Here is a 19396-nt window from a genome sequence, read left to right as displayed (position 1 = left end):
TTTGCGTGTTGTTTCCCTTAGTGACTAAGAGAGAATCCCGGTCCAGATTCATTATCTCATTTTTCAGTTGCCGTAGGGAATCGATATGGTAACCCTTATCCGAAAGGGCGGATGTGCTCGTCATACACCGCTTTTTTCGATTGGCTTCCGTGGCGCCTCCGTGCAGTATTTATAGACGTATGGTGTACCAAGATGGCCGCGCCTCAGATGACGTCTTGATGACGAAACGCGTAAGGCGTGGTCTCTTGGTACGCATACGTCTTTTTATCCTTTCGTTGTTGTCCTGCACTTCCGGCATCGGCAGACGGCTGTGGAACGCACGCCGCTCACACTGCTCTGTCTGCGGCTTCTCACGTGGAGTCAGCCGGCAGAGTGCCATTTGTTTCTATTTGTTTTAATTTTCGGATTTTATTTATTCCTGTTGTGAGCTTAAGTTTAATAAATTTACTTTCGGAATTACACTATGAGGCTCTTCTCTTCTCCCTGCACATGATAACTGTTCCGGATGGATGTCCTCTGAGAACGATCTGGTGACACAAGTGATAAAAGGTGGTGAGGGGGACACCGACCGATTGGATCATCAGATTTGGATCTACATGCTCATTACCCCTGCAGGGGTTGGGCGCTCTGGTGAGTGGGGGCACTAGAGGGGACTCCACCCTGGACAGTATACAACTATTGGGACGGACTTACCTGTAACCTCTGAAGATGCACTAGCCTGTTGCACTAGAACTGTTTTACTGAACGACAGAACTAATATTCACGGCACTTGTTGTTTTTGTGTTGCTTTTTGATAACAATTTTGTGGTTACCTGGACTTTGTTTTTTTCCTATGTTTTTTTGTTTTTTTGTTTTTTTATTTTTATTTTTGTTTTGTGTTTTTTCACTTTTTTTCAACACATTTTTTCCAAACAATATAATTTTTTTCAATATTTGGCTACACCAGTATACACACTTATTTATAGTGGGCAACAGTGTGTTTGCCCCCACTCTTAGGTATAACTCACTTATATTTTTTATCGCACTTTTTAGTGCATAAACATCATTCATTCTCAGTGGACTCTGACAACCACTTTCTACACACACTTGACCGATCACTCATTGTTTGGAGTTCCATTTTTTACATATCTTTTATGTATTATATTCTTTTTTACTTTGGGTAGTCTGCACATTTTTGTGACCATTCCTAGCACTTATTTTTATTTTTCTAACAGCATTTACACTGTGCTACATTTTTCATTCACTTATAATTGGGGTAAAATGTTTTCCTTGGAGTAGCAGTTTGTTTATAGTGGATCTCTTTATCTCATACTAGTGAACAGCGCCAATCCCCTAATTCAGATTTTATAACTACTGGATCGCACCTTTGGGGCTTTCTTTATCTGGGGGGCTGCAGTTCAGTCACAAGCCCGTCCTAAGCGCAGAACACCACCATATACAAAGTCCACTGGAGCCCACACATGATCGAATTGTCCAACGAAATCCAGTACGCCGGACCAAGTATGCCGTAAAGTCTGATCGTGTGTACGTGGCATTAGTTTCACGTTCCTACAAAAATACAATGCCTTTAGTGGAAAGGGATATATGTTATGAGAGTAATATGTTAATATTACTACATACAAACAATGAGAAGAAGTGAAAAGACATAAGACAAACATTTAGATTCAAATGCAAGGGAAATATACAGTCAGGGCCATAAATATTGGGACATCGACACAATTCTAATCTTTTTGGCTCTATACACCACCACAATAGATTTGAAATGAAACGAACAAGATGTGCTTTAACTGCAGACTTTCAGCTTCAATTTGAGGGTATTTACATCCAAATAAGGTTAACGGTGTAGGACTTACAACAGTTTGTATATGTGCCTCCCACTTTTTAAGAGACCAAAAGTAATGGGACAATTGGCTGCTCAGCTGTTCCATGACCAGGTGTGTTATTCCCTCATTATCCCATTTACAAGGAGTCGATAAAAGGTCCAGAGTTCATTTCAAGTGTGTTATTTGCATTTGGAATCTGTTGCTGTCAACTCTCAATATGAGATCCAAAGAGCTGTCACTATCAGTGAAGCAAGCCATCATTAAGCTGAAAAAACAAAAGCCTTGGGGATGATTTCCCTCTTGTTTCAACAGTAGTAAGAGCGCCAGAGTAAGTTGGGCACCAGACACTTTGAGAATGCAAAAAGCGACATATTGTCTCTTTACAGAACTGGAGCGAGAGGGTTAGGGCCGCAACACCCTTTGGAAGATGCAAAATACTTGGAAGACTCCAAGACAAAAATAAGGAATACATGGCAAGGGCCTTTAAACTGAATTGCAAAATGTATCTGTAGTCCACTGTCTCCTATAGAAACTGCTCTGGTAACTTCAATACAGATCACAACTCACAGTATCCCATTGTAGATCCAGACTCTTACTAGACTCTTCAGATCCCAGCCACCACTAGATCCTTTGAGCTCCTTCACAACTATCCTGCTTTGGTTTCAAAGTGTCACCCACATTGTTCCACTGGGTCCCTAGCTTGACTCTGCTGAAGCTTTCTCAACTTCTTCACTGTCCACGGCTCGTGAAAAAGGCTGCTCTGGTACTTCTTTAGTCTCCACAGAACCTGGCCTCTGATAACAGGAGAGATTGTCCCTTGCTGGCAACTGTGTCCCTTTTACCTCTGACTCTGGTTCTCGCTTGCCTCTGGCGACAGGAGTGGTTGTCTCTGATGGCAATTGCGTTCCTTCGCCTGTGACAATTGCTTTCCTTCACCAAGGTTCTCCAGTCGGCAGAACCCCCTACAACTTGGTTGGGCTTCAAGCCTGAAGCCCCAACCCCACACTGCTTGCTTCCAAAAAAACCCTGTGACAACCCACCCACTCCTAGTCCAGATTTACTAAGCCCTTGTCAATCTAATACCACCTAGTGACAGAAGAGGGATGTGCATCAAACCCAGATTTAGGAAAAGGTCAGTGGATCTCCCTAACAATCAGCCAGGCTGGTTACCGCTGAGCAAACTAAATTTGTTAGTAACCCTGCCTAACACCAGGGTGCTACAAAAGTATATTGCAGCGGCCAATCTACAAATGTAGGCCAGTGTGCCATGTGTTTAGGTGAGCTTAGACTCCGAGCGCGTAACCTGCTAGTATTCTTTCCTTCCTGTGACTAGCTCCCCGGATGTGACCCATGACGTCACTTCCGTACGTTCCATGCTGGTTCCGGCTCCTCTCCTGTGGCCACAGGATGTGCTGCGGACCTGCAATCTACACACTACGCACCAGGAACCATTTACGGATCCAAGGAGCCTCCAGGACTATACACACAGATGAGCCTGTACCCTACCTACTTCTTGTGAGTGTTTATGTATACCGTGCCATTAAAAATCAGCTTGTAATACTGCACTTAGGTGGCGCTTCCTTTGTTCTCTTCTTTCTGTGTACAGAGCCAGCTCTCTGAGGACAGCAGCCGCCCTAGTTACTCCATCATCATCTGTCTTCTTGGACTACCACTGTTGTATTTATGGACCAATGATCCCCCTTTTAATATAGACCCAGTAACAATGATTTTTTATTACTACTATTTATTATTTTTTAATTGTATTGTATTTTTACACTGTACCTGCGCTGACAGTTACTGTTACCATTACCTGGTCGTATGAACTAGATGTTGTAGATATAAACATGAAAAGAGTGTGACAGCACTGCAATAATACAGTATATAATAAGCCAAATCCTTCTACTAATATGCCAAAAACCTTCTTCTAATAGTGCAGTAAACAAAATAAAATGGGATAATGCAGTAAAAATGAAAGAAGTCTAATAATCAATGTATGGAGAATCCTTCAAAGTGGTATTTCTTCTAAAGAAGAAGCCCACCGGTAAGAGGGGATGTAGAGCAGCATACAAGAAGCAAGCGAAAAAGAGAATTTTAGGTGGAGGACTTTTTAATTTATCAGAGGTATCTCTTACTAAGGAGGAAATGATAGTTTTAGACAGTGCTCCCACCACTGCATGCAATGGCCGCTTACCTTCTTTATGCGACCCTAAGGGGTCAAATATGCCTTTGCACTTAGTGCCAATAAACTCTTCAAGGAATCCTCTGTAATCTTTACTCTGCTCAAACAGAACGATCAATGGCCAGCATAAGTTCCATCCACTTTGCTGCTTTCACGTTTAAGACCAGTAGGTGTGGAAATACATATGAAAGAACAAGTAAAAGCGCCTCCTATAGTGCAGTATCTGAGGGGTTAAATAATACAACCTCTCCACCCCAGCTAGCAATAAACTCACATTTATTAAAACGATTAAAAGCATAGAAAACAAGCCTGAACAGTCTCACTTAGTGCTGATCAGTCCACCGCCAGGCTCCACCCCTACTGGTTTAGCCACCTCCCACGTGGCTTCATCTGGAGGAGTTGCCAGGCGGCTATGGTGGGACCAATAGACAGTGGGTACAGAAAGTATGCAGACCCCCTTAAGTTTTTCACTCTTTGTTATATTGCATCCATTTGCTAAAATCATTTAAGGTCATTTTTTTCCTCATTAATGTACACACAGCACCCCATATTGACAGAAAAACACAGAATTGTTGAGATTTTTGCAGATTTATTAAAAAAGAAAAACTGAAATATCACATGGTCCTAAGTATTCAGACCCTTTGCTGTGACACTCGTATTTAACTCAGGTGCTGTCCATTCCTTCTGATCATCCTTGAGATGGTTCTACACCTTCATTTGAGTCCAGCTGTGTTTGATTATACTGATTGGACTTGATTAGGAAAGCCACACACCTGTCTATATAAGACCTTACAGCTCACAGTGCATATCAGAGCAAATGAGAATCATGAGGTCAAAGGAACTGCCTGAAAAGCTCAGAGACAGAATTGTGGCAAGGCACTTAAGGTTCCTAAGAGCATAGTGGCCTCCATAATCCTTAAATGGAAGACTTTTGGGATGACCAGAACCCTTCCTAGAACTGGCCGTCCGGCCAAACTGAGCTATCGGGGGAGAAGAGCCTTGGTGAGAGAGGTAAAGAAGAGCCCAAAGATCACTGTGACTGAGCTCCAGAGATGCAGTCGGGAGATGGGAGAAAGTTGTAGAAAGTCAACCATCACTGCAGCCCTCCACCAGTCTGGGCTTTATGGCAGAGTGGCCCGACGGAAGCCTCTCCTCAGTGCAAGACACATGAAAGCCTGCATGAAGTTTGCTAAAAATCACCTGACGGACTCCAAGATGGTGAGAAATAAGATTCTCTGCTCTGATGAGACCAAGATAGAACTTTTTGGCCTTAATTCTAAGCGGTATGTGTGGAGAAAACCAGGCACTGCTCATCACCTGTCCAATACAGTTCCAACAGTGAAGCATGGTGGTGGCAGCATCATGCTGTGGGGGTGTTTCTCAGCTGCAGGGACAGGGTGACTGGTTACAATTGAGGACAAGATGAATGCGGTCAAATACAGGGAAATCCTGGACGAACACCTTCTCCAGACTGGGCCAAAGGTTTACCTTCCACCAAGACAATGACCCTAAGCACACAGTTAAGATAACGAAGAAGTGGCTTCACAACAACTCCATGACTGTTCTTGAATGGCCCAGCCAGAGCCCTGACTTAAACCCAATTGAGCATCTCAGGAGAGACCTAAAAATGGCTGTCCACCAATGTTTACCATCCAACCTGACAGAACTGGACAGGATCTGCAAGGAGGAATGGCAGAGTATCCCCAAATCCAGGTGTGAAAAACTTGTTGCATCTTTCCCAAAAAGACTCATGGCTGTATTAGATAAAAAGGGTGCTTCTACTAAATACTGAGCAAAGGGTCTGAATACTTAGGACCATGTGATATTTCAGTTTTTCTTTTTTAATAAATCTGCAAAAATGTCAACAATTCTGTGTTTTTCTGTCAATATGGGGTGCTGTGTGTACATTAATGACGAAAAAAAATGAACTTAAATGATTTTAGCAAATGGATGCAATATAACAAAGAGTGAAAAATTTAAGGGGGTCTGAATACTTTCTGTCCCCACTGTGTAGGGTACAATATGAATAGGACCAATTACCTTAGTTGCATACAGCTGTAGCGTTCACAAGATGCCCGCACATGCTCAGTAATTCAAAATCAAAAATTATTATGGCGATCTTCACAAAGATCGTTCATAATAACTATAATAGAAGAACCCCAGTATCCAATTAAATGGATGTATTAAGCAAGAAGTTCCAAATGCATTAAATAAATTCAATACATAAAACAGTTGATTAATGTAATCCCAATCATAATTGAAATATGAAAATTAAAAATCAAAAGCTAAAATTATGTTTTTAATAATAAAAAATTCAAAAAAATATGAATAATGTAAAAAATTACAGGATTGAAATATGCATAGAGGTATGACTTTAAAAATCATTTATGAAGCAATATATATCGAATTCAATAATATGCCCTGAGGGATATAAAGTATTCATCGCATGTATCCAGAAGGACTCACGTTGACTAAGGGCTTTACCCTTATTAGTACCCCTCCATTGTGGATGGTATTTTTCTATCCCCCACTAAAGGAGAGAGGAGGGTTCTTTATTATGATGTGTTGCGTAATGTTTAGAAATGCTGTGCTTAGGGTAACCTTTGATAATGTTTTGCACATGTTCCTGGATTCTTATCCACATTGGTCGTTTAGTGCGACCAATGTACTGAATTTGGCAGGGGCACTGGAGGGCATAAATAACACCCTCTGTCCTATATGTGATGCAATCTCTTATCTGATATTCCCTTCCTGTTGCAGTAGCTACAAACTTATCTTTTTTTATGTTCTTTCTCTTAGTTCTGACACACGCATAACATTGCTTACACCGAAAAAACCTTTTCCTGAGAAGAAGGTAAAGTCTGGTATTTGGGGGGTTTACTACATTCTTAGCAATCTTATCCCTTAAAGTGGGGGCTCGTCTGTATGTAAACTTTGGATTAACTGGTAGTATTTGTCTAAGATGCCTTTCTGAAATAAGTATGGGCCAGTACTTTTTAAACAACTCTTCTATTTTTTTGTGCTGTGCTCCATAGTTAAGAATAATGGGCATATGGTCCTGGAAAACATTCTGCTTTGGTTTGTCTTTTATTAAAGTTGTTCTGTCTAAGGCATTCACCATTTCTAGTTGATTTTTAATATGAGCTTCTTAAAATCCCTTTTCAAGAAATCTCTGGCTACTTAGATCAGTCTGTTCCTTGAAATCTTGTTCATCCGTGCAATTTCTTTTCAGCCTCATGAATTGTCCTTTTGGCACATTCAGTAACCAAGGAGCATAATGACAACTTTTCAAAGGGCTATACCCGTTCCTGTCAACCGTCTTAAAAAATGTCTTTGTTTTGAACTTTCCTTCAGTCACTGATATAGTGAGATCCAGAAAGTGAATTTGTTTGGTATTGTATTCCCATTTGAACGTTATACTCTGATTATTTTGATTAAGCTTATTTTAAAAAATTATAATAGGGAGGTTTCTGTGCCTCTCCAGACCAAAGTGACGTCATCAATGTATTGTTTGTACAAAAGTAATTCCTTTGGTGTGTTTAGATAGATGGCTTTTTCTTCCCATTGGGCCATAAAAATATTCGCTACACTTGGAGCAAATTTGGCCCCCATGGCGATGTCTTTAATTTGTTTAAAAAAATTACTGTTGTGCCAGAAGTAGTTATAAACAATATTCAAGACTCTCCAATAAAAACGCCCGCTGTTTCCTTGTTCGTTTAAATGTTTCAATGCCCATTGGGTTGCTTTAATTTATTCCTGATGACCGATAATAGTGTATAAAGAATTGACATCAGCTGTCGCTAGTATACATGGCCCTTCTAGTTTAGTTTCTTCTAACAGTTGGATAAGGTGCTTCGTGTCCCTCAGATATGCCTTCATTTTCTGTGCTAATGGTTGTAAATGAAAGTCCAAGTACTGGCCCATTCTTGCTCCAACTGATTGGATTCCATTGACAATGGGGCGTCCTGGCGGATTCTTATTGTCCTTGTGCATCTTAGGAACCGTATATATAACTGGAATCCTACAGGTGTTAGGCACCAAATATCTACTTTCTTTATTATTTAATACACCCTTCTTTATGCCCTTCTCCACAAGATACTCCAATTCGTTCTTATAGCTTCTTGTAGGATTACTTTTCAATGGAATATATGTTTCATTATCTTCTAGTTGTCTATTCAGTTCAGCATTGTACATTTCTTTAGTTTAAATGACGAGTCCCCCCCCCTTGTCTGCAGGTCTAATGACCAGATTTTTTTCTATTTTCTAAATGTTTGATGCCTATTTCGATATCTTTAGCTTCCTTTACTTTTTCCAATTCCATGGTTTGTAAATCCTGGGCCACCATTTTCTTGAAAACGTCAATGTGACCATTCTAACTAACCGGAGAGTTAAATATGGACTTATTTCGCAATATTGTATGCTGAAAGATTCCTTCTTTATTTGTAGCCTTTTTCTCCAATGGTTGCGATAACATATATTTTTTGATATTTCGTTTTTGTACATAATTTTGAATGTCCACATAGATATCAAACTTGGTCATATTTCTAACTGGAGCATATTTCAATCCTCTGTCTAAAACTATCATTTCCTCCTTAGTAAGAGATACCTCTGATAAATTAAAAATTCCTCCACCTAAAATTCTCTTTTTTGCTTGCTTCTTGTATGCTGCTCTACATCCCCTCTTACCGGTGGGCTTCTTCTTTAGAAGAAATACCACTTTGGAGGATTCTCTATACATTGATTATTGGACTTTTTTCATTTTTACTGCATTATCCCATTTTATTTTGTTTACTGCACTATTAGTAGAAGGTTTTTGGCATATTAGTAGAAGGTTTTGGCTTATTATATACTATATTATTGCAGTGCTGTCACACACTTTTCATTTTTATATTGTCATTTGTGGGAGCACATTAGTGACAGCTGCAGCAAATTCTAAATAACAATTTCTTATCACCATTATTCATCAAAATCTTCACATATTAGTGCACCGCTACTTTACTTTTATTCTTTAGATGTGGTAGATGTTGCTGTAATCTGATCGCTAACATTTTTAAATAATTTGAGGTCGATATTTAGTACTTTCTTTAGGGATCATGAAGATGTGGGCTTGTAGGGCTTCCTTAGGGAGAGATGTTCCTGACCCCAATGTGTTAAACAATTTGACCATAAAATGACTAACCGATGGTGGTAAAGTCTTTTAGTACTGTATCATGAAGCCGCCTGGTCCTATCGCTTTCCCCGGTTTAGTGGCCCCTTATGGCCCTTTGAAGTTCATCTAATGTAATCGGGTGTTCCAGCGGCTTGACTACATTAGTAGGTATTAAAAAAGGAGAGAGTGGTGGGACTTTGTATGAAGCATAACTGCAGGATAAGTATGCAAAGACATGTTTGACAATTCCTCATCCATATACAAAAATTCAAGGTAAATAATGTAACATTGGTAATGAAGGTATCGAATATTATATTACACACACATATTTCAACATGATCCACAATAGTGATAGACATATTGATATGAAGTACATAGTTTAGAGATAAAATAAATGATCTTAAATTGATTGAAGAATAAAACATGTGAATAAAATGTGTATGTCAGGTCACCTGAGCCCAGGTGACAGATGCACCCCGATGGGGTCTGGAGTGCACCGCAAGGTAGTGGACCCTACAGCTGACTGCTGCGGATGGAGCTCTAGGATATACAGGAGAGCAGGTACTCTGTAATACCTACACGGATGACACTGGGAGCTAGAGCATGGGATTTTCCAGGGCGTGGAGTCTAAGAGCCAGCGGGTGTTCACCAGAAGCCCCTAGTGGTGAGGATGGATTTAGCTGCAGTCTGGCTCCAGGTCGCGACCCCTAGGGCCTCCCAGCTCATGCTCACGGTAGAGTGGAAGCAGCAGACAGCAACAACAAAGGATAGTCAGGAGATAGCCAAAAGGTCAAGGCAACAAGCAGGTAAGGTTAGTCAGGAGAAAGCCAAAGATCGGGTAACAAGCAGGTAAGGATAGTCAAGAACAAGCCAAGATTGGTAACTGGAATCAGACGTACAAGACACAGCAAGTCGCACACGAAAGCTAAACACATAATATTGATCAGCAGAGCTGGCTTTCAGTGCACAGGTTAATATAGAGTTCCCTGATGGGGGCTGAGGTAGAGCCATGCTTTGAGATAGATTACTTAAGCAGCCAGGTGAGAGTGGCTGGTCTCTTAATCTGAACACATGGAGAGGTAAGCTGACAGACAAACATTACTGCATAACCATGATAGCGTATTCCTGGAGAATCTCAAACACATGCTTGCAATTGGTAGCAGATAACGGCTCTACGCATTTTGTGGAGTTCATTCACTCATCAGCAGCAATCCAAAGTTAAAAGTATCTATAAAAAGATAAATTAATGCAGAGGGATTAAAAATGGTGGCACAGGGGGAAGGGGGGCAGGAGGAAGAGGGGGGAAAATACATAAATTCTCCAAACACTCTTACCTACAATTAAGCTGAATCTTTGAATTGTAATGTTGACAGCTGGGGGTGCTGTGGAAACAAGCCTCCGCAGGAGCTGAGGCAATGATCTCCATGGCCATACCGTACCAAAGTCAGTAGGGATTGACACATCTATGGAACTGTAATCTCCATATGTGTAAAATATTCCACTTCTGTGAAAAAATAAAATTGTGTAATTATATATGTGTATCTGCACACAGGCAGACAAGTGAAATTACAACCCAAGGGTGTGTGGTAATGTGAAGGCTGGGTTACAAGTAAAACTGCTTAGTGAGGGAAGCCACATGACTAAAAAATGAATATAATGCACGTATTACCAAGGATAAGGGATAAAAAACAACCAAACAAAATGTAAATGCCTGAACTTAAAATAAGTGCATATCAGCCAAGGTTTATGTGGCCTCAGAAATGTAGAAAAGGAGTGCTCAACCAGCGTGTGCTAACTGTGGTAACATATAGCCGCAGTGTACCGCCAACGTCACACTGCACGATCAGAGGGGAGGCGGCGTTGGCATCCGAACAGCCGAAAGCATTCGGCAATTGGCGCTCAAACCTCCCTCGTGGTGAGTGTGGGTGGATAACCAGCATGTCGACGCATGGCGCCAACTGATGACATCATGCACACAACGTGTGGGACGTGGCGTCAATGCGTGTCGAGAACCCGCCCACACCGCCGCAAATGGGAACGAGGGGAGGAGGAAGGGCCCCGGTATGCATCGCAGCTCCTGGAAATGGAGAAAACTTTATTTTGCCATCATTACACTGATCACTTATAAATAAGTATTTGATTTGTTCTTATATATGTCAGTTTGATATCGAAACAACACACACTGTTATTTATTTTGTTATTTCTGTTATTTATTTTAGCACTGTATATTCATTGGTTTTGGAACGCAACACCAACTTTTGATTTTTTTTTTCAAATATAGTTTTTAACGCCCAACATGGGCTAAGACAGTTTAATACATACATATCACAGCTGCATAAAAAGAAAAAGCCATAATAGCAGCAACAACACTTTGGAGATACGGGAGAAGGGAACAAGGTCTCAGAAATACAACGATTGAGATGTACTCCTTCCGCAGAGTAGATAAATTTGTTTCCATATCGCCCATGTCTTATTGTACTTTTCCTGCTGGTGTTTTGCGGTGAGAACTAAGTCCTCTAAGAAATACAACGATTGAGATGTACATTATGCATGGGATATCATTTTGTTCATCTTCTTACAACCATATGACTGGTTTTAAGAAAGTATGATACAGGAAGAAATAGTCAGAAAAGAGGAGGGGAAGAGTGGGGGATGAGAAGAGTAAAAGGACTGGGAGGGGGGGAGGGGACTAAACAGGGTAAGGTTTTACTAGGACCCTGGCTGAATTGGCTCGGTTTCCCTATACGAGCCTTCAAGTCGTATGCTCTATTAGGAAACTCTGAGGGCAACTCCTTCCGCAGAGGAGATAAATTATTTCCGTATCGCCCATCTCTTATTGTACTTTTCCTGCTGGTGTTTTGCGGTGAGAAATAAGTCTTTCACTTTACTGATATCTTCCACTTTCTGGAGCCATTGTGCCACCATAGGTGGTGTCTGTTGTTTCCAACAGATTGGGATACAGGCCTTTGCCGCATTAAATAGGTGGGGTACAATTGACCTTTTGTATAGATTTGCCGGTATGTCTGAGACGTGTAGTAAAAAGAAGGCCGGTCATTCCGTAAGTTGTTGAATTGTTTTAATCTTAGACCAGAACGGTGTCAACTTTGGGCACGACCAAAATACATGCAGCAACCTACCTTTATCACCCCGGCACCTCCAGCAAAGTTCGGAGGTATCAGAGTAGCAGATATGTAAAACGTGTGGGGTGTAGTACCACCTGGTTAGCAACTCATAGTTGGTCTCCTGTATTTTAGTACAGATAGATGACTTTAAGGCAAATCTGATGATACGTTGAATTTGGTCCGTTGAGAAGGTACAGTTTAGGTCCCTTTCCCATTTGCTTATACAATTTAAGGTGATGTTACCCGTCGGGGAGTTCAAGAGATTGTACATTAGCGACAAAACCCTCGAAGGGCTCTCCTCCGTCGTGCAGTACTCCTTGAAGATTGTGAGAGGTCTATCGAAATGTTGCGGATCCAGTATTGATACTAAGAAGTGTCTCACTTGAAGGGCGCGCCAGAATGTTAGTTTGAAGGGACCTGTGTCACATCTTAATGCTTCTAAAGAGGGCCATGCACCGTTCAATAAAAAGTGTTGTGCTCTTGTGCAATTCGCAGCGTGTATTACATCTCCGACTGGTGTATCTAGTCCTGGAGGAAACTGTGGGATACCTATGATAGAAAGCAGGGGCGAGTTTGGTGTAGACAGTGAATGTGTGAGACATGCTTGTGAGCCTATGCGGAGTGTTGTGCCTATTAATGGGTGCTTTTTTAGTATCGGTGATAAATGGTCATAGCACCAGATCGCTCCTTTCAGTGGAACCCGGGTCTGTTCCTGCTCCAATCTTGTCCATAGCTTTGAGTAACTTTTGATTTTTACCACATATGTGAAATTACACCCCAAAATACATTCTGCTGCTTCTACGGAGTACGGGAATACCACATGTGAGACTTTTTTGGAGCCTAGCCGTGTACAGGACCTCGAAAACCAATCACTGCCTTCAGGCTTTCTAAGGGCGTAAAATGGTGATTTCACTTCCTCACTACCTATCACAGTTTCAGAGGTCATGAAATGTCAAGATAGCACAAAACCCCCCCCAAATGACCCCATTTTGGAAATAAGACACTGTTGTGTCCATGGAATATTTGATATTTTGCGAAAATTACATATTTTTTTTTTACACAAAGTTGTCACTTCCACATTCATATATTGTTCAAACATGGCATGGTTATATGTGGAATTACACCCCAAAATACATTCTGCTGCTTTTCCTGTGTACGGGGGTACCACATGTGTGAGACTTTTTGGGAGCCTAGCTGCGTACAGGACCCCAAAAACCAAGCACTGCCTTCAGGCTTTCTAAAGGCATAACATTTTGATTTTACTCCTCACTACCTATCACAGTTATGGAGGCCCTGAAATGTCCAGATAGCACAACCCCCCCCCCCAAATGACCCCATTTTGGAAAGTAGACATCCCAAGTTATTTGCTAACAGGCATGGTGAGTATTTTGCAGGTCTCATTTATTTTTGAAAATGAAGAAAGAAAAGAAAAATGTATCTTTTTTTTAAATTTTCAATACTTTGTGACAAAAAGTGAGATCTGCAAAATACTCAACATGCCTCTCAGCAGTTAGCTTGGGGTGTCTACTTTCCAAAATGGGGTCATTTGGGGGGGGGGGTTGTTGTGCTATCTGGGCATTTCATGGCCTCCAAAACTGTGATAGGCAGTGAGGAGTGAAATCAAAAATGTACGCCCTTAGAAAGCTTGAAGCCGGTGATTGGATTTCGGGGTCCTGTACGCGGTTAGACTGCCAAAAAGTTCCACACATGTGGTATCCCCGTACTTAGGAGAGGCAGCAGAATGTATTTTGGAGTGTAATTCCACACATAGCCATGCCATGTTTGAACAATATATCATTTAGTGACAAAGTTTTGTAAAAAAAAAAAAAAAAAAAAAAAATGATTTCCCCCAAACTTGTGGCAAAATATAACATATTCCATGGACTCAACATGCCTATCGGCAAATAGCTTGGGGTGTCTACTTTCCAAAATGGGTTCATTTGGGGGGGGTTGTGCTATCTTGTCATTTCATGGCCTCCGAAACTGTGATAGGTAGTGAGGAAGTGAAATACCTTTTTACGCCCTTAGAAAGCCTGAAGGCGGTGATTGGTTTTCGGAGTCCTGTACACGGCTAGGCTCCCAAAAAATCTCACACATGTGGTATCTCCCCACTCAGGAGAAGCAGCAGAATGTATTTTGGGATGTAATTTCACATATATGGTAAAAATCAAAAGTTGATGTTGAGCTCCAAAACCAATGAATATACAGTGCTAAAATAAATAACAGTGTGTGTTGTTGTGATATTAAACTGACATATATAAGAACAAATCAAATACTTATTTAAAAGTGATCAGTGCAATGATGGCAAAATAAAGTGACTGTAGTGTATTGAATAATCAGAACAGCATGATGCAATAAATAAAAAATCCATTCAAAAACGTCCATATGTATACAAGTGCAAATAGTGCAAATGGGTCACAGTCTGGAAGTAATGAGGTCTTCCAACTGGCAAAAGGTGCAGAAGTGCAAACCATAAGGTGCTGACAAACATCAACAGGTGACGTTGTGACTTATGTGCTGAGTCTTCAGTTTAACACGACACCCGTAGGTGTGCTAACTTCTTACCTTACTGCTGTAAGGTAAGCAGCATTAAAAGTAACCAAGAGGATGGGTGATCTGGCGGAAGAAGGGGGATCTCTCATCTGTTCCTCCTGGAGTTCCAGAGCCTGGGGAGTAATGTCCTATGCCCCGGCCAGATGATCAGCCGAGCACCGCTCAGAGTATGCCAAACCAAGTAAGTGGGGAGAATATAAAGAAGCTCTATAGTGTAGTATGTTGGTACATAAATCTTTTATTTCAATAAAAAAGGGGGGTCAGGTACTCACATTAAATAAAGCAGTAATAATGCATTGTATACAAATAAGCAACGAGCTCGAATGTCACTTTCGGGGTGTCCGTATCCAACACGTGTCATCACCGTCACATGACATCATCGGGGATAGATGCACTATTACTGCTTTTTTAATGTGAGTACCTGACCCCCCTTTTTTATTGAAATGACAGATTTGTGTACCAACATACTACACTATAGAGCTTCTTTATATATTGGTTTGGCATACTCTGAGCGGTGCTCTGCTGATCATCTGGCCCAGGTATAGGACATCACCCCCCAGGCTCTGGAACTCCAGGAGGAACAGATGAGGGATCCCCCTTCTCCCACCAGAGTGATCACCCATCCTTTTGGTTACTTTTAATGCTGCTTACCTTACAGCAGTAAGGTAAGAAGTTAGCACACCTACGGGTGTCGTGTTACACTGAAAACTCACAGCACATAAGTCACAACGTCACCTGTTGATGTTTGTCAGCACCTTATGGTTTGCACTTCTGCACCTTTTGCCAGTTGGAAGACCTCATTACTTCCGGACTGTGACCCATTTGCACTATTTTCACTTGTATACATATGGACGTTTTTGAATGAATTTTTTATTTATTGCATCATGCTGTTCTGATTATTCAATACACTACAGTCACTTTCTTTTGCCATCATTGTACTGATTACTTTTAAATAAGTATTTGATTTATTCTTGTATATGTCAGTTTGATATCGAAACAACACACACTGTTATTTATTTTAGCACTGTATATTCATTGGTTTTGAAGCGCAGCACCAACTTTTGATTTTTACCATATATTTTTGTGGGTAGTGTTTTGACCCATACGGTGTTTGCTGCACCATATATATTGCCATACCATACTCCCTAATAGCGCATGAATACTCACCTTACTATTTCTGGAATTTCACATATGCCCATGGCATGTTTGAGCAATATATCATTTAGTGACAACTTTTTGTGCTATCTTGGCATTTTATGGCCTTCAAAACTGTGATAGGTAGTGAGGAGTGAAATAAAAAATTTACACCCTTTGAAATCCTGAAGGCGGTGCTTAGTTTTCGGGGTCCTGTACGTGGCTAGGCTTCCAAAAAGTCTCACACATGAGGTATCCCCATACTCAGGAGAAGCAGCAGAATGTATTTCTGCGACAACGACGGCGGACAAGCTTGCTAAATACCGGCATGACGGTGAGGATGGACAGGCCAAAGATGGCGCCGCCACATGCACAGGAGAAGACCATCAGAATGCTGACACAGCCAGAGTACTGGATGCAATAGCAGCGCTTCAGACCACTCACACGACTAAGATTGATGAGGTTAAAACTGATTTCTCACTCCTGAGGCAAGATCTGTCTAAAGTGAAAGACAGGGTCACTGAAACTGAAGCCCGCATAAGCACTGTGGAGGACATCCTAAACCCACTGCAGCACACTACTGAGGACATGAAGCGACATTTAGCGTACTTTATGTCTTTGCACCCAGATGTTGGAGGGGGAAAATCAAAAGAACCACATCAGACGGGACGTATTAGATTACATGGGCTGTGTAGCCTCGTTAGGCTGGAGAAATGTTTATTCTACATCCTATGCTGGGTTTGGGGAGGGGAACGAGAATGTTTGGGGGCGGTTTATTTTTATCTCCCCCCTTACTTTTTTTCTTCACCCACTTTTTTCCCTTATTTTTCCTCCTTGTATTTTTTCTATATAAATTTTTTTGTTTTTTTTTGTTTTTTTTTTCTATTCCCGATCACGGATATCCAGTGGAGCTACTCAAACTTTGGGATTGAGATACCAGAAAGCAGAAGTTAACCCATATATATGCAAGAGGACGCAATAGTTTCCCTACCTTGCTATACCACACTCTGTTCAGTGAACAATCGTCCCCATAGGACTAAGGTTAATAGTTGAAATGTACCAAATAATGGTACTAAGTCATGCACCTCCAGCCAGGTTTTCATGCTGGAAGATGGTAATATTGATAATCTGTTTAGGGTATTGGATGCTCTCACCATGTTGGGGAGGTGTGGAGCTGGGAGGGAGGGATGTTGCCCGTGTACAGGGCCTGAGTTCTGAACCAAAAAATGTATATACAAATGTTGGATTTGTCTACCAGATACACAAATGCATTGGTATGGGTATTATATGTACAATGAAAAAAAATGTGGATGTACAATATTTTTAGTTATCTTGGCCCTGGTGATCTGCTGCATAAATTCCCACCGAATGATTAGATGACTACGATTAAATTCCTGACCTGGAATGCGAGGGGACTGAGAGATAAAATCAAACGCACTGCGGCCCTTACATACTTAAAATCACAGAAAGCTAATGTGATCGTCCTAACTGAAACCCATATTACTGGTCACCTGCGAGCTGCACTAAAGAGACCATGGATTGGGAGGGCATATCATAGTACACACACCAATTTTTCTAGAGGGATCACCTTATTGGTAACTAAAAACACTCCATTTGAACTTATATCCATGGAGTCGGATCACCAGGGCAGGTATCTCTTCTTATATGCTACTATGGGAGGATTGCCTGTGTTACTGATAGCGTGTTACATTCCCCCCCTTACAGCTCGGAAGTGGTCAGGGCAGGCCTATCTTATATGGCCCAGTATCCGACAGTCCCAGCTGTGTGGATGGGGGATTTCAATATGACAATGAACCCATACTTGGATTGCCCTGCACAGTCTGGAAATGTGGCTAATGCTAACAGACAGACTAGATTAAGTCGACTCATGGCGGAATTTGCGCTAATTGATGTATGGAGGTATAGGAATCCCACTACAAGGGCATATACATGTCATTCTACTAGCTATGCAACCATGTCTAGGATAGATCACGTACTGGTTTCTAAAACATTACTTCCCAGGATTACAGGAGCAGGATTCGCACCCAGGGCCTTGTCAGACCATTCCCCAAGTTGGATACAGATGACTATGCTTAATACGGATCCTTTATATATATGGAGACTTAATCCATTTTGGTTATCAGCCTTGACGGATCACAGCTCTATAGAAAGAGAACTAAAGTTTTTTTTCTCAGCAGATCAAAGTCTCATATCATTTAACATGCAATGGGACGATTTTAAAATGCATGCAAGACGAGTATTAGATAGTAGAATCACAAGACATAAAGCGTCCTCTAAAATGATAATACGTTTGACGGAAGACATGCTGCAGGAGTTTGAAGAGACGTATAATACTCATCCTTCCCCTGACAATCTTAACAAAGTTAAAATGCAAGAACGGGTGGTGTCACAATTACAGATGGAAAAAGCCAAACAGCGCTTGTTTTTCTGTAAAGCAAGCATGGAGAAAGGGCAGGGAAAATGCTGGCGTATCTAGCTCACCTAGAGGATAAACCGCCAATAGTAGTATCATTGCGTGAAACAGATGGCACGATTGTCACAGACCCTGCACTAGTGGCTGCAAAGTTCCTAAGATTCTATGGGGAACTCTACAGTTCCAAATGTAACTACACTCCCCAAGAGATTAAATCATATCTGCACACGATACAATTTCCTCGTCTAAATTTAGAACAAATCCAAGCACTAGAGGCCCCCATAACTGCACAGGATATAGATATAGCAATTTCCCAGTTGGCAAAATCCAAAGCCCTGGGATTAGATGGTTTACCTCAGAAACACTTACTCCAAAGTTAGACTCTTTTCCACTCAATTTTTGAAACAGGAGTGCTTCCCCCATCAATGCAAAAGGCCCAAATTATAGTCCTCCCCAAGCCTGGCGAAGACCCTCACTACCCAGAGTCATACCGACCCATTTCCCTATTGCCAGTAGATATTAAAATATTAGGTAAGATCCTATCCTCTAGATTAAATTCAGTTATCCTATCTTTGATTCACCCAGATCAAACCTGGTTCATGCTGGGGAAGAACACGGCAATGAATATCCGGAGGCTATTCATGAACCTGCAGGCCCAGCATGATAATGCAGGAACTAGAGTGGTGGTGGCACTTGACACAGCTAAGGTGTTCGATTCTGTCGAATGGGCCTATCTGTGGGAATGCCTGGGTTGTTATGGGTTTGGCCCCAACTTTATAAAATGGGTACAGCTTTTGTACCAGACACCAAAGGCGAGGGTGTATGTAAATGGTTGGTTATCCGATCAAATTTCCCTGGAGAGGGGCACGAGGCAGGGCTGCCCTCTGTCACCTTTGTTGTATGCCCTTGCAGCTGAACCCCTGGCAATGGTGATTAGAGCGAACCCGGAAGTAGTGGGCCTTAGGTGCGGAGATTCTTGGGAAAAGATAGGTCTATATGCTG

Source organism: Aquarana catesbeiana, linkage group LG07 (genome assembly GCF_042186555.1).
Source record: "Aquarana catesbeiana isolate 2022-GZ linkage group LG07, ASM4218655v1, whole genome shotgun sequence".
In the NCBI taxonomy this organism is placed as follows: domain Eukaryota; kingdom Metazoa; phylum Chordata; class Amphibia; order Anura; family Ranidae; genus Aquarana; species Aquarana catesbeiana.
This window is presented reverse-complemented; position numbering follows the sequence as displayed.